Source organism: Chiloscyllium plagiosum, chromosome 7 (assembly GCF_004010195.1).
Source record: "Chiloscyllium plagiosum isolate BGI_BamShark_2017 chromosome 7, ASM401019v2, whole genome shotgun sequence".
Taxonomy (NCBI): domain Eukaryota; kingdom Metazoa; phylum Chordata; class Chondrichthyes; order Orectolobiformes; family Hemiscylliidae; genus Chiloscyllium; species Chiloscyllium plagiosum.
The window spans coordinates 96,223,925-96,236,149 of record NC_057716.1 but is presented as its reverse complement, the minus strand read 5'-3'; the positions used below and the strand labels follow the sequence as shown (position 1 = coordinate 96,236,149).

Below are 12,225 nucleotides of genomic sequence, written 5' to 3'. Positions count from 1 at the left end.
TCTGGCGACCCCCTTCTTTGAATCAGCAGCAATTCTTTTCCTGACTGAAATTCTGTGAAATGCTTTGTGATGATTTCACATCAAAAGCCCTTTGTAAATGCAAGCACTCGTTGCATAATTATTGCCAAATGAATGCTAACTACTAATAGAAAGATTCCTTGAAAATCTGGCATTATGTATATTTGACTGGTCTTAAAACTGTAACTCCTTATTTCTAATAAATGGAATAGATCTGTCTTCATTCATATAAAGTCCAACAGTATTCTCAACTGTAAATGTAAAGCTAACTAATTTCAGGACCAAAACTTAGATCTTATTTTGCTTTCTAATCTGAAGAAGCACTACTTATTTAAGAATCAAGTGCATCTTAATATATTGCTGGAATAACTTGTGGAAATTACCTCCTACAGCTTTGAGAATTTGACTCTCAATTGGTTGCATTACACCTAATCTTGTTACACAAGTTTTAGATACTCCAGAGATAACTTTAACCTCACCCTCCTGGCTGAAAGTACAGAAAAAGAAACGTTAAACTCATCCTGGTTGCTGACCTCATGTCAAGCTGCTAGATGTATACCATCCAGGGTTTTGTCACAGGCTGGGAAGTGGGTCAATATCACTTAGAACTCCAGTTTGTTGCCTTTTACTCAGCTGTTGGTAAAGTTAGGGTAGATGTTTACTTTCATCATGACATTAGCAATCCTTTTGCGTTGCTTTTCTGCCTCTTCATCCTTTCACTCCAAGAGTTACAGATAAATGTTTGGAATGGATTAAGAAGAGGTATGATGAAAAAAAGCAATTCAATGCTTGGTTTGCTGTGGGAGAACGATCACTCGAATCAGAAAACCATGGCTGAGCTGCAATGATGATGGCATTAATAACCACTTTAACAAGACGGCTGAAGCATTTAGTTTCTGAATCTGATGACAGGAAAGAAGCAGTGTTTCAAATAATGAAAGAATGTACCATCTTAATGACTGGTCAAAAGTAAAACCATCAGACATGCAACATTAAATGAACTGGCAAATTGCATGCAAACTGGATGATTGAATGATTTGGACAACTATCTGACGAAGGAACAGCGCTCCAAAAGCAAGAGATTCCAAATAAAACTGTTGGACTATAACCTGGTGTTGTGTAATTTTTAACTGGGTGATTGAAGTTATGAAACAATGCTTCACATCAAATTGGAATCCCTGACTGATCATTTCACTGGGTGCATGAAAGAAGATTTTCTGTTGTATAGACTAGTTAAGTGGTTAACTGTATGATTGACAACATAAGATCATAAGACATCGGAGCAGAAGTTAGGCCATTCAGTCATTGAGTCTGCTCCGCTATTCAATCATGGCTGATACATTTGTCATCCCCATTCTCCCACCTTCTCCCCGTAACCTTTAATCCTCTTGACAATCAAGAACCCAACCATCTCAGTCTTAAATACCTGGCCTCCACAGCCTTCTGTGGCAATGAATTCCATAGATTAACCACTCTCTGGCTGAAGACATTTTTCCTTATCTCCAAGCTAAAACTCAAGACTGGAATTACCAATTAAAAATATACATGGAATCAGTGGAGAACAAAAATCTAGATATATGGTGAGAAGTTGAGAAGCTTTGATCAATGGTTCCAGCTGTCCAAATCTGAAGCTAAGGTAAGCATCAAAACAGGAGGGAATTGCATTTCTATGACTTCACCAAATGTTTCTTTCCTCAAACTTTGCATCAAAGATCAGTGGCTAAACCTACATGAGCTGACATGAAATTGTGTACATAATATTTTGAGATCTAGAGAGAAAAAAACCTTAAGCCCTTGTTAGGTGGAGGTGGGTATTACAGATGCTGGAGATTAGAGTCAAGATTAGAGTGGTGCTGGAAAAGCACAGCAGGTCAGGCAGCATTCGAGGAGCAGGAAAATCGACGTTTCGAACAAAAGCCCTTCCTGATGAAGGGCTTTTGTCCGAAACATCGATTTTCCTGCTCCGGATGCTGCCTGACCTGCTGTGCTTTTCCAGCACCACTCTAATCTCAAACAGTTGTTAACCTAATTCCTCAAATTCATACAGTGACTGAGTTGAAATCGTTAGAAATATTGTAGCTAACACTGATTTAAAAGGCAGCGGAACAATGTCCCACATCATGCTGACATTTACGTCTGTATGTTTTGCATTTTATCCTTAACATGCTGAAAAGAGAACACACCAACAGAAAAAAGAGAAAATGAAGTTTTCATGTTGTCTTAGGCAGACAACTTTCATTAAAAAAAAACTAATTCCCTAAACTTGTTACTTTTCTTTCAAAAGTTATTTGATCCTCAGTTTCTGTTTATCTTCTTTCACTTCGACTTGTCTTTTATCTCCGTGTCTGTTGCCCTTGCTCTTTTGCTATTTCACTTTATTCATCTCACGGCATGGTATTCCTTGTTTTATATAGAATTCTGTAAACCTGTTTGCAATATATACATCTTCACAAAATTACTTGACCAGTTCCTGAGATGAGTTTAAGTTTCTTCGAACTTGTCACCATCGCAAGCTTGTTATGTTCCCTGGTACAACCCTGACATTTACATTGCACATCTCGGACAAGATTTTCATCTCAGATATAGCAGACTACAACTGCTGATAGAAAGAATCTCACATGACGTAGGGTCATAGAGATGTACAGCAGGGAAACAGACCCCTTGGTCCAACTCATCCATGCCGACCAGATATTCCAACCCAATCTAGTTTCATCTGCCAGCCCCCGACCCATATCACTCCAAACCCTTCTCATTCATATACCCATCCAGATGCCTTTTAAATGTTGCAATTGCACTAGCCTCCTCCATTTCCTCTGGCAGCTCATTCTATAACCGCACCACCCTCTGTGTGAAAAAGCGCCTCATCTTCCGCCTAGGAACCCTCCAACCACAAGGGTTGAACTCAGATTTCTCCAGTTTCCTCATTTCCCCTCCCCCCACCTTGTCTCAGTCCTCACCTTGACCTCCCTCCACCTATCGCATTTCCAACGCCCCTCCCCCAAGTCCCTCCTCCCTACCTTTTATCTTAGCCTGCTGGGCACACTTTCCTCATTCCTGAAGAAGGGCTTATGCCCGAAATGTCGATTCTCCTGTTCTCTGGATGCTGTCTGACCTGCTGCGCTTTTCCAGCAACACATTTCCAGCTCTGATCTCCAGCATCTGCAGACCTCACTTTCTCCACTTAAATACAGATGTGCTTTTAAAACTTGGAATTCAAACTCCGCCATCTGCCATGACAGGATTTGACTCAGGTCCCTAGGACATTATCTGGGTTTCTGAATTAATAGCCTAGCAATAATGCCACTCGACTGTCACCTCCCCATTGTATCCATGGTTTACTGACACTGTATCTTCAAGGAATTTCAAGTGTGCAAAACACATGCTGATTCATACACAAGGTGTCCAAAAGCTTGTTCACTGAGTCAGATCTTAAAGTGCAGACAGAGAGGGAGGAAGATCAAGTGGAACAGATTGTAAGGGCACTGGGCAAAAACAAAGGCATTAAAACTCCATTTTCCAGTCCATTTTCAGTTCTGAAAATGATTCACACTGGACTTGAAGCATTAACTTTGTTTATCTCTCCACAGATGCTGCCAGACTTGCTGTGTTTCTAACACTTTCTTAAGTTCAAGTTTACAGCATCTACGGTGTTGTGATTTTATTTTAACTTAGTTACATAATAAAAGGCAGTTTGGTGTCTTCAGCCATAGTTTTAAATTGACACAAATGAAATGACCATCGTGAAACTCAGAGATATGTCTCAGCAAGTTCAGGGAGCATTGAGGCAAGGAAAAGAATTGTTCTTAGTGCATGGGTGATAAAGGAACAGAATTAGACAGGGGTCCCAAGTTGAATTGTCAGATGCCAACTCTCACTGCCATTTAGTTTGGCCATGGTGACTGCCACAGTTGGAGAGAGTTGGAGCATCCACTGCAGCTTGCATATGAATGATGACCACTTCAGCAATATACCAGAAGGACAGCCATTATTTGTGTATCTCCACCTTGTGTTTAGCTCTGAAAGAGCCTCAAAAGTTAATACTTGTTTGAATTCAGCAAGTGCCACTCACTATGTTGATGTTGCAGGAACATGAACAAAGAATAGTAAGCACTGGAAGAAGTCAGACCCCAGGATATTAAACTTCTGCCAACATTTCTGGCAGTAATGCAGGTTGTGGTACTGTAATCAATATGTAACCTCAGTAATGTGATAAACTACTGCTAATTACAAGGCTGTTCCAGTTAGACCAGAAAAGTCGCCATCCTCATCCACACTAGACCACTTCCAGTTTGAAATAACACACACACACACAAAATAGTGGGCAGCGTAATGCTGCCAACTGTGGGTCCGTCCTAGTCATGACTTAGCAAACAGTCGCGGCTGGCATGATTTCTAATAAATGTCAAGTGAGAGAAGTTAGACATTGGGCCTTCAAGAGAAAAAAAAGATGAGGAAATGGTTTGTGATAGTCATGAGCCCTACTAATGCTCAACAGAGAAGAATAGGGTTGAACTCAGATTTCTCCAGTTTCCTCATTTCCCCTCCCCCCACCTTGTCTCAGTCAAATCCCTCGAACTCAGCACCGCCTTCCTAACCTGCAATCTTCTTCCTGACCTCTCCGTCCCCACCCCACTCCGGCCTATCACCCTCACCTTGACCTCCCTCCACCTATCGCATTTCCAACGCCCCTCCCCCAAGTCCCTCCTCCCTACCTTTTATCTTAGCCTGCTGGACACACTTTCCTCATTCCTGAAGAAGGGCTTATGCCCGAAACGTCGATTCTCCTGTTCCCTGGATGCTGTCTGACCTGCTGTGCTTTTCCAGCAACACATTTCCAGATCTGTATTTAAGTGTCTAATAATGGCCCTGAATCCATCATTGATTGTTGGGAAAAATAAACTGGTTCACTAATGTCCTTCAGGGAAGGAAAGTGACATCCTTACCTGGTCTGGCCTACATGTGACTCAGGCCCACAACAATGTGCCCTTTGGGCAATAAATGTTGGTCTCGCCAGTGATGCCAACATCCCATGAGTTAATTTGTAAAAGAAAAATTCCAGGATCACTTTTTCAGCTGTCTATTCCTGCAAGGGGTTTTGATTAGTGGACAGGCATACAGACTTTGCCCATTAGCTATATAATATCATGACTGTAAACATAAAAGCTTGCACGTTTTATGAAACTTACTCCTATTATATTTTCAAAATTGAGGAGAGCTGAACGTTGGTCAGAAAATGGGAAGTAAATGACCTTTGGAGTGTATGTCTTGGCTTTAGATGAAACCAATATTTAACAGTCCCTAATGAAGAATCGTGGGCACCGATAAATCAACCACATTGTTGGAACATTTTCTAATTTCAGACCTTGAGGATTCATTTTCTGAGAAAACCCACTACATAGCATATTCTCTATTGAGTTTTCTTTCAAAACGTTTTGCAATGTTTAGCAAGGTTTCACAGTAAAGCTAATATTAGAACAGCTGAACATTTGGCTGAAATTACATTCCTGACCAATTGCATATTCCTTTGGAAAATGCAACACACTGACCTGATTGCGTGTCTAGGCCCCATTAGCTTTAAGGCAGATGAAATAAAAATGTCAAGTTCATATTTGTTAAGGCCGACCAATGCTAAGAATTACAGCAATCAATTAATTAACCAACATTTAGTACTGAGTACCAGTGATTTGCTGAGTGAGCAGGAAATGAGTGATGTTAATTCTTTAATGAAAATATATAGCATTCCCACCATTATTACAGATTTAACTGCATTTTCCAGTAACATCATAGCCAAACTCTTCTGATTCAATTAACATAGAAATTAGTTTCATGAGAGATGCACTCAGTGTCAGCTGCTTTTACAAATTCAGTTCATGCCCCTAACCAGACCATGCATCAAAAAGTAATGAGAAGATATGATCAACTTAATAAAAATTGCAGTGCTTAGAATGATAATCTTATGGAAATTACTTGTTGTATTTATTCTTATTGATAGATGGAAAGGGAACAAATATTTTGATACTGATGAAGAGAGAAATTATGAAAAAAGATAACACTGTCATTATAGAGACAAATAGAACATTGATGGAGGGGAACCAGACTCTGGAGATGAGAAAGGATTAGAAAAAGATACTGAATTCTTCATCAGTGGTGACTAGTAATGCTTTCCTGTGTGAGCAATCTCTGCAAAATGATCTTTTCCCCAAATTCCTAGAACAGATGCTAGTAGATGCCTGGCATGATCTCTGACATCTGTTCAACTATTTGATCTCATGCATGATTGCGACTGAAGCACAACTGTCCCCTTGACCTAAAGTCATATAGTCATAGAGATGTACAGCACGGAAACTGACCCTTTGGTCCAACTCATCCATGCCAGCCAGATATCCTAAATTAATCTAGTCCCATTTTCCAGCACTATGTCCATATCCCTCTAAACCCTTCCTATTCATATACCCATCCAGATGCCTTGTAAATCCTGTAATTGCACCAGCCTCCATCACTTCCCCTGGCAGCTCATTCCATACACACACACCACCCTCTGTGTGAAAATATTACCCCTTAAGTCCCTTTTAAATCTTTTTCCTCTCACCTTAAACCTAGGTCCTCGGGTTTCAGACTCCCCTAATCTGGGGAAAAGACATTGGCTATGCCCCTCATGATTTTGTAAACCTCTATCAAGTCACCCCTCAGCCTCCGATGCTCCAGGGAAACAGCCCCAGCCTTTTCAACCTGTCCCTATAGCTCAAATCCTCCAACCCTGGCAACATCCTTGTAAATATTTTCTGAACCCCTTAAAGCTTCACAACATCTTTAAAGGGACTCTGGGAGTGCAGGTCCACTGTACCCTGAAGGTTGCTGCACAGCTGGATAGAGTGGTCAAGAAGGCATATAGTATGCTTGCCTTCATTGGACGGGGTATTGAGTATAAGAGCTGGCAAGTCATGTTAAAATTGTACAAGACGTTGGTTCGGCCGCATTTAGAATACTGTGTACAGTTCTGGTTGCCACATTACCAAAAGGATGTGGACGCTTTGAAGAGGGTGCAGAGAAGGTTTACGAGGATGTTGCCTGGTATGGAATGTGCGAGCTATGAAGAAAGGCTGAGTAGGTTAGGTTTATTTTCACTAGAAAAAAGGAGATTGAGGGAGGATCCGATTGAGGTTTACAAAATCATGAAGGGTACAGACACGGTGGATAGAGACAAGCTTTTTCACAGGGTGAAGGATTCAAAAATGAGAGGTCATGCTTTCAAGGTGAGAGGTGGCAAGTTTAAGGGGGGTACACGTGACAAGTACTTCACACAGAGGGTGGTGGGTGTCTGGAACGTGTTGCCAGCAAAGGTGGTACAGGCAGGTACAATAGATTCATTTAAAATGTTACTAGACAGTTGCATGAGTAGGTGGGGAGCAGAGGGATACAGATGCTTAGGAATTGAGCGACAGGTTTAGACAGTACATTTGGATCGGCTCAGGCTTGGAGGGCTGAAGGGCCTGTTCCTGGGCTGTAAATTTTCTTTGTTCTTTGTTCTCTTTGTTCTTTATCTTTCCTATATCTGGGAGACCAGAATTGAACATGGTATTCCAAAAGTGGCTTCACCAATGTCCTACAATTCAGCTTGGGTTCACTCCCTGCTATCTATTCAGATACTTGTGCCAGACAGTGTCCTGAGCAGATGCCGCATTAAGGACATCCTTGAGTTCAGGTGAAAACGGCCAAACTGAAAGGCTTTGGGGCTCAACACACTCAATGTACAGTCGACAGGTTTGGGCTTGATACAAAATAGGTGAGAAGACAAAAGGTGACTGTGAAAGTCAAGTGTCTGAAGACATACATGGACAGGTTAAGTGAGTGTCCAGATGGAATACATTGTTGGATAGTGTGAGCTGATTCACTTTGGCGGGAAGAAAAAAGGGATGTTACTTAAGTGGAGAAACACAGCAGTAAACTGCAGCACAGAGAGATTAGGAATCTTTGTGCATAAATCACAAACATTTAATGCATTGTTCAGCAAGTAATAGGGAAGACAAATGGATTGTTAGTTTTTACTTCAAAGGGAATGGAGAATAAAAATACTGATATCCTGCTAAACTATACAAGATGCTAGTTGGACCATTCTATAAACTAGTATAAACAGAAGTATGTAAACAGTTTTGGCCTCCTTGTCAAAGGTGAGATATACTGGCTTTGAAGGCAGTTAGGGAAGATTCATTATCTTGATTCTGGGCATGGACAGATTATCTTATGAGGAAATATGAGGAAATGTGCTTATACCCATTACAGTTCAGAAGAATGAGAGATGACCTCACTGATACACAGGAGAAAGTGAGGACTGCAGATGCTGTAGATCAGAGCTGATAATGTGTTGCTGGAAAAGCGCAGCAGGTCAGGCAGCATCCAAGGAGCAGGAGAATCGACGTTTCGGGCATGAGCCCTTCTTCAGGAATGAGGAAAGTGTGTCCAGCAGGCTAAGATAAAAGATAGGGAGGAGGGACTTGGGGGAGGGGCGTTGGAAATGCGATAGGTGGAAGGAGGTCAAGGTGAGGGTGATAGGCCAGAGTGGGGGTGGGGGCGGAGAGGTCAGGAAGAAGATTGCAGGTTAGGAAGGTGGTGCTGGGTTCGAGGGATTTGACTGAGACAAGGTGGGGGGAGGGGAAATGAGGAAACTGGAGAAATCTGAGTTCATCCCTTGTGGTTGGAGGGTTCCTAGGCGGAAGATGAGGCGCTCTTTTTCCAACCGTCGTGTTGCTATGGTCTGGCGATGGAGGAGTCCAAGGACCTGCATATCCTTGGTGGAGTGGGAGGGGGAGTTGAAGTGTTGAGCCACGGGGTGGTTGGGTTGGTTGGTCCGGGTGTCCCAGAGGTGTTCTCTGAAACGTTCCGCAAGTAGGCGGCCTGTATCCCCAATATAGAGGAGGCCACACCGGGTGCAGCGGATGCAGCAAATTATGTGTGTGGAGGTGCAGGTGAATTTGTGGTGGATATGGAAGTATCCCTTGGGGCCTTGGAGGGAAGTAAGGGGGGAGGTGTGGGCGCAAGTTTTGCATTTCTTGCGGTTGCGGTTGCAGGTTGCGGTTATATGTTAGGCTATTTTGGAAGCAAAAATAGGAAGGTGGATTATTATTGGAAGGGTGATAGATTGGGAAAGGCAGATGTGCAACAAGACCTGGGTGTCCTGAAGGTAAGTGTGCAAGTACAGCAGGTGGTGAAGAAGGCAAACGGTATGCTGGTCTTCATAGTGAGAGGATTCAAGTACAAGAGTAAGGATGTCTTGCTGTCATTGTATTGGAACTTAATGAGACAAAACCTAGAGTACTGTGCACAGTTTTGGTCTTCTTACTTGAGGAAGAATGTTCTGACTACCAAGAGAGTGCAGCAAAGGTTTGTGGAATGGCAGGGCTGATGTATGAAAAAAGGTGAGATCGATTAGAGCTATATTAAATGGAGTTGAGAAGTATGAGAGGGGATCTCATTGAAGCCACCAAAATTCTAAACAAAGCTAGACAGAGTACATTGAGGAAGGATGTTCCCAAGGACTGGGCAATCCAGAACCAGGAATCACAGTCTGAAGATATGGGATAGGCCATTTAGGATTGACATGAGGAGACTGGTGAGCCTGTGGAATTCTCTCTCATAGAAAGTGGTTGAGACTAAAGCACTAAATGGTTCAAGAAGGGGATAGATAAGGTTCTTGGGGGTAAAGGAATCCAAGAGTATGGGACATAAGTTGAAACAGTGCACTTGAGGTGGATGATCAATTATGATCAAAATTGAATGGTGGAGCAGGCTCAAAGGGCCAAATGGCTTACTCCTACTTCGATTTTTTTATGTTTCAATATTTCTAATCTAACGCAGCCTTATATATATTCAATGATCAGTCTCCAATGATCTCTAGGAGAGATCACTCCACAGACTAACAGCCATCTGAAAATATTTCCCCTCATCTCCATCTTAAGACATGGGGATGGGGAGAGGGAGAGAGGTCTCTATTGGGTCCTGGGGGGAAGGAGCTTGTCACATTCTGCGTGTTGAAGGTGTGGGGTTTTTGGTTTCTGACTGGTGATGAGGGTTGTTGAGTCAATGTCTGGGTGGGTGTGAAGGCTCTGGGGACCAGAAATTGGGGGCTATATGCGATAAACTAGGTGAGCTGTTTAGTAGCTACTGAGAAATAAGAATAGGTTTTCAATGGTGCAATGTCTCCTGAGTAATCACTTAGTGAAATGCAATGGGACCCTCTGGAGTATCTGATTTAAACGGATACTTTTAGAGGACTCAAGGTGGAGAGGAATTACACAATGAAATTTATCCCACACAATTCCCTCAGCGTCTGCTTTCGTCGGGTCCCTGGGGCAAGTCCCATCAATCATCTGGTCATCGGAAAATCAGGACCCTTGCTTGTAAGCTTGGCCACTTGTTCTAGTCCATACTAGAAAGGGAGTCATCCTTTCAGCATCCACTCTGTGAAATCCTCTCAGAAGCTTTTAAGTTTTGTGAAAATTACCTCATTCATCTTAGCTGCAAAGGACACAAGTCCAATCGTTTCATGTAAATCAACCCCTTCCTCTCAGGAATCAACTGTGTAAATGTTCTCTGTGCTGTCTCTAATGCAGCTATATCCTTCCTTAAATAGAGAGACCAAGACTGTACACAGCTGTTACTGCAGATCGTGACTTGAAAGCAAAAAATGAGGCTGACAGCCCACTGCAGAAATGAAAGACTGGCTCAGTTTTTAAAAATTATTCATTGACAGGATGCGGGTATAGCTGGCCAGTATTTATTGTCCATCCCTAATTGCCCAGAAGGCAGTTAAAAGTGAATTAGAATGCTGCAGGTCTGAAGTCACATGTAGGCTAGACCAGGTAAGATTAGCTGCTTCCTTTCCAAAAGGACATTAGTGAATCGAATGGGTTTTTCCCCAGAAATCGACAATGGATTCACGGTCATCTTAAGTCATCTTAATTCCAGATTTTTATTTAATTCAAATTCCACCATCTGCTGTGGTGAGATTTGAACCTGGGTCCCCAGAACATTATCTGTGTCTCCTGGATTAGTAGTCTAGTGATAAAACTACTAAACTATAAGCTCCCCTTAAGGAGGTCAGAGGTTTCATGTTTTGAATGAGACCTCAAGTTGAGGACCTGTTACCTTCTCCATATAGCTTTTCTGAAGAGGAGAGAAGGAGTTCTCACTGATTTGCTTAACCAATAACATATATCCCAACCATCATTACTGCAGCAGATTACCTGATCATCAACATGTTCTTGTTTTGGATAAATCAACAGCCATGTTTCTTACATCATGACAACAACTTGAACTTAGAAGTTTTCGTTAGCTATGAAATTCTTTCAGGGTTTAGATGAGAGTAGTGCTGGAAAAGCACAGCAGGTCAGGCAGCATCCGAGGAGCAGGAAAATCGACATTTCGGGCAGAAGCCCTTGTATACCCTTGAGTTTAGAAGACTGAGAGGGGATCTGATTGAGACGTATAAGATTATGAAAGGATTGGACACTCTGGCAGCAGGAAACATGTTTCCGCTGATGGGTGAGTGCTGAACCAGAGGACACAGCTTAAAAATACGGGGTAGACCATTTAGGACAGAGATGAGGAGAAACTTCTTCACCCAGAGAGTGGTGGCTGTGTGGAATGCTCTGCCCCAGAGGGCAGTGGAGGCCCAGTCTCTGGATTCATTTAAGAAAGAGTTGGATAGAGCTCTCAAAGATAGTGGAATCAAGGGTTATGGAGATAAGGCAGGAACAGGATACTGATTAGGAATGATCAGCCATGATCATGATGAACGGCAGTGCAGGCTCGAAGGGCGGAATGGCCTACTCCTGCACCTATTGTCTATTTCTGATTAAGGGCTTTTGCCCGAAACATCGATTTTCCTGCTCCTCAGATGCTGCCTGACCTGCTGTGCTTTTCCAGCACCACTCTCATCTAAACCCCCATGAGATTGTTTTGGACATCCTAAAGTCTAAAAGACACCGTGCAGATACAAACCTCTCTTTCTCGACTTGTTTCACTTTAAAAAGGTTCAGTATTTAAATTGGAAAATGTTTTCAAATTAGCTTTCGATCTGCTATTCCCAGCACGAAATCTTCGAGGTATTGAGACTGTCTCCAGGAGTCTTTAAGAGAGATGTTGTGTGCTATCTTCAAAATGCATCAACCTAAGGGCAACTCTCATTTTTCCCTTTTGCATCAAGAATTA

The 12,225-nt window shown here is 42.3% G+C and overlaps 1 protein-coding gene across 3 annotated transcripts in view; it reads right to left on the bottom strand.

Moving 5' to 3' along the window:
* The window catches only part of LOC122551780 (contactin-associated protein-like 5), a 1,278,965-nt gene that overhangs the window by 197,358 nt on the left and 1,069,382 nt on the right, over positions 1 to 12,225 (bottom strand). The window lies entirely within an intron of this gene.